This window comes from Tupaia chinensis, unplaced genomic scaffold, assembly GCF_000334495.1.
Source record: "Tupaia chinensis unplaced genomic scaffold, TupChi_1.0 Scaffold147433_1, whole genome shotgun sequence".
Classification (NCBI taxonomy): Eukaryota; Metazoa; Chordata; class Mammalia; order Scandentia; family Tupaiidae; genus Tupaia; species Tupaia belangeri.
In genome coordinates, this window is record NW_006207284.1 from 677,210 (window position 1) to 681,638 (window position 4,429).

The window sequence follows — 4,429 nt, forward strand, 5'->3', positions numbered from 1 at the left end:
TAATTCTCCTTGTTCTGGGAAATTGCCACACCTGAATCATGACCAGGGGATCCTGGGTCTGTGATTCACTTTGTGGACTGTTCCCACCCCTAGAGCAGCTCCAGAGACTGACTGCTGAGAGGGGTGAAGTCAAGGTCAAGGAGTGACCAACACCACAAACCCTATCTCGAGGCCGAATAGTTTGAAACTGGTTTGGCATCCATGAGCCATTAGAAATACTTTCAGCTCTTACAGATACAGAAGCGTATATTAGGATGTCCATTTCAGCATTTATTTTGAAGTGATTTTACTTTTATTTCCTTCACTTTAAGTGAATCACGAAATGTCACAGTGATTTCTGGGGTGGGGGCGGGAGGACTTTGTGTGGAGACCCATGGACTCTATGGCCCAACGCCCGAGCGGGCGGCCTCACTGGGCAGCTGGAGGTACACGGACTGCCCCACCCGCAGGTAGGTGACGTTCCAAGGGCGCGACAGCTGGTACGCAAAGTCCTCCACAGCTTCCAGCTTGTGCAGCTCAAGAGACCGTTGCCCGCCGTGGCCAGTGAGTGGGCGATGAGCTCGACTGCCTTGGAGTCGCCCTCGGCAGAGATGATGGCTGCCGCCTTCTGCAGCTCGGCCTTTTCCACTACAAATCTGGCCCTCTCGGCTTCCTACTGAGCCACCTGTTGGGCTTCCACTGCTTCTGTGAACCCCTGCCCGAAGGTCAGATGGTCAAGGACACGTCGTCCAGGATGAGTCCAAAGATTGCTGCTTGCTGCGTAAGGTCATCGCTCACCTGTCTGGAGACCAGCTCACTCTGGGGGATTAGTTCTCTAGCATCGAAGCGAGCCACCACAGGCTGGAGGATCTCTGTATGGATCCTGCTATGGACGACAGCACATGCTCATCATAGCCCTCGCTGATGCTGGTGAAGATGTCAGGAAGCCAGAAAAGGCTGCCCAGCGCGATGTTGGCATTCTGTAAATCTTTGCTACCACTGATGACTGGCACGTTATGTGTCCGAGAGCAGCAGTCAAAGATAATTGGCTTCTGTACCCAGGGGATGAGAAAGTGAGTCCCTTCCCCAACCACAATGTCCTGTACTCCACAGAATCAGTCAAAGACAACGGCTCTGTGCCCAGCATCCACATTACATAAGGCAGAGGTCCCCACGGCCCCCACAACAGCTAAGGCCAGGCCCATCTTGCCGATGGACTCAAACACTATGGCAGGCCTATTTCCTTCTGTTGGACCCACTCACACCTGCTTCCACTTTGACCTCCAGTTGAATTTTCCAGCCTATTTCAGCATTCTTTAGAATCCTAACACTGCCCAACAATGTGAATGTGCAATGCCAGAATACTGAATAGCTGTGAAAAATCACGCTTTCATTAGTGTAAATAAGAAAAAGAAGTGCTCAGGACCAGCAGTTAGCGTAATGGCTATGTCACTGGACTCCCATGTAGTCGACCACGGTTCGAATCCTGGACCTGGTGACTTAAACTCATACCAGGCACATGTGCCTGCATGCCCAAGATCCTGAGAGGAGAATAGAGGAGAAGGGATTGCGTGCTGGCCATTCCCCAGAGGGTGATTTCCTGCTTTCTGTCTATCTGTCTCTCTCTGTCTTTCTGGCAGTTGCACACACCCTATAGGAAAAGTCTCTCAAAAAAAAAAAAAAGTGCTTACAAATGCTAAAGTTTTTGTTCGTTTGTTTGTTTGTTTGAAGAGAGATTTTTGCTGTAGGGCTTGTGCACTTATCTGGAGAGACAAAGAGTAAGTGAGAAGTCACCCCCTGGGGCGATGGCCACACTACAGTCCCTTCTCTTCCATTCTCCTGTAAGGAGTTTGGGCATGCATACACACACATCTGGTGTTTCAAGGCACCAGGTCTGGGACTAAAATTGTGATCTGCCATGTGGGAGTCCAGTGACCATTAAGTCATCTGCTGGTCCCATGTTAAAAAAAAGTTAAGAGCAAGTGACAGAATGATGCTAACCCATTTGTTTATTTGTTTTAAAATTTAAATTACTGACTATGACCAAAAAAAAAACATCTTAAGCTGTTAACAGTGCTTTCTTCTCAGGAGCAGATTTGGCATGTAGAAAACTTCTCTCCTCTACTATAAACACTTTGATTTTTATTTTGCTTTACTCACAATAATTATTATTTTTTAACTTAAAAGTAAGGATTAAAACATAATGTTTTTTGAAGATTGGAAAAAACCAGAAACATATTCATAGTAATAGGTGAATTTTTAAAAGCAAGACACAGGATATATAAAGGCTAAAATACCCCCAAACTATTACTAAAAAGACATAGACACTAACAAGAAGGAAACAATTTCAACATGGCAAATGCTGATGTTTTCTGAATATAAAGATTATGACTAACATATGTCCTTCAAGGTATTTTTTATATCTTCAGATCTTCTAAAATATGAATTAATTTAATAAATCATAAAATATTGACATTATTAGTTTTTACAGTCAGCCTTTATTTTAATATCCTTTGACATGCTAGGCCAGGCTAACTGTATAAGGTTCACATTTCTATTTTTTTTTTTTTCTCAAACTGAAATTCTTTGGGGAGCATTTTTCTCACGGATGCTGCAATAGCTGTGTTCCTGTGGAGAAAATTCCAGAACAAAACATAGAACAACCCTGCCCTGGAAACAGCTCTGAGGGCCTCCTGAGCTCCTTGCTGCCCCACCTAACAACTGCACATATCAACAGCAGCCTCTGTCTCCAGTTTATTGATTGATAACTGGTTATTAATTAACCTTCCTTGTCCACAGACTTCTTTTGTACCCAATATTCCAACTCATATCTGCTGTCAAATGTCATTCCTTTCATTTTACCAACAATAAAAATGTAGTAGAGAGTGTTTTAACTCACTTCCAAGAAGGTCAGTTCAACAGCAGAACCAGACATCCAACTCAGTTATTCTTGCTTTTATTCGAGCTCCTAGTGTGTACCAGTCATTGCCAGCCCTAAAGATGTAGAAACTACGCTGCCATAATCACTGGCCTTTGGATGCTCATAATAGGCAGGTGAGGGAAAGGGAAAGGACTAGGAAGGAACAGGAAACAGTCCTAAAATGAATGGGACTCAGAAGTTACGATGCTAATGAGCTGAGAGAAACCACTGCTTTAGAGACAGGGAGAGAATGCCAGAAAAGGGCAGTACTGGAAAGCCAGGCCACACGTTTTCATTTCCCATGGAAAGCAGTTGTCCAAGAGTGTTCTTCAGGCCAGCAGCCTTATTCAAAATACAATTCTTGGGCCCCATTTGAGACGTCCTGGTTATCAGCACTTCTGGAGGTAAGACCCGGTCAGCTGCTATTTTCAAAAACATGTCATCATTTATTTCCTCCATGACAAAAACTGACACAGAGCATGACAGGGAGTCCCCCACCTCATGGGTTTCGATGCTGCTATTCACCCGAGCCTCAGTCAGCCAGGATCATGGACACATCCCTGTGCTCAGTGTGTCATTGAGACCTGCAGTGTGAGCACGGGACCTTCTCTTGTGTTACAACATTGTATAACATCAACTTACCTCTGCACCACCACAGCTGGCCAAGTAAATCATTTATTTATTTATTCATTTATTTGTTTGTTTTTAATGAGAAAGAGAGATAAGTATTTTTGGCAAGGTCTCATCTTATCTAGATGGCTAGGAACACAGATGCCACTGGCACGCCCACCCTGTTTAGGTTGGTCTGAGAACTGTACCTGAGCCTTTCCTGAGGACCCAGCCTTGAACAATAGCACCCTCGTGCTGCGCTACCAGGGCTGGACTTCATCAGCATTTTAATTCATCCTCCTCCTTCCCCTCTCTATCCCCCAGCCTCTGAATGATCCTTTGCCAAAGCCTGCAGACACAAACTTTAATGAGCAGCAGACCCTGAGTACCTCAGAAAGACAAATACACAGCAGAAAACCTGGTCACCTGCCCCTCCTGGAATGACCAGAAGAGCAGCCCTGATAGAGGCTCTCCCAAGATAAACCCCACACACAATGCCCCGTTCTGGTTGTAAACCGAGGCTGTTTATGGTACACTATTTGCAAATATAAGTTAAATGCCTATTCAAACAGCTCTGGGGGAGAACTCCTGTATTTCAGCTGACCCCAGGAGTGCTGAGTGGGAGGAAGTCCCCCAACAACAGCTAAATTCCATGAGTCTAGAGAATCATGTAAATAGGAACCTGCCCAGGTGTTAGGCTGTGATAAGGGCTTTATTTGAGATGTGAGCACAACGCAACCAAGTACATAGGAAGCAACTGCGGTTGACGGTTGACGGTGGTGGTCAGAAGGCTTTACTGAACCGACAGCACATAGAAAGACCACTTCCTATGGGTAGAAACAATAAATTGGAGAGGAAGCCAGTTAGGTGGGATTCTTTACGTTTTCACCTACTTGTGCTTTTTCCCACTATGCATGTGTT

The 4,429-nt window shown here is 45.2% G+C and overlaps 1 pseudogene; it reads right to left on the bottom strand.

The window, feature by feature from the left end:
• Positions 1–380: 380 nt before the first annotated feature.
• LOC102474550 (prohibitin pseudogene) lies at positions 381–2,836 on the bottom strand (annotated as a pseudogene).
• Between the last annotated feature and the right edge of the window lie 1,593 nt (positions 2,837–4,429).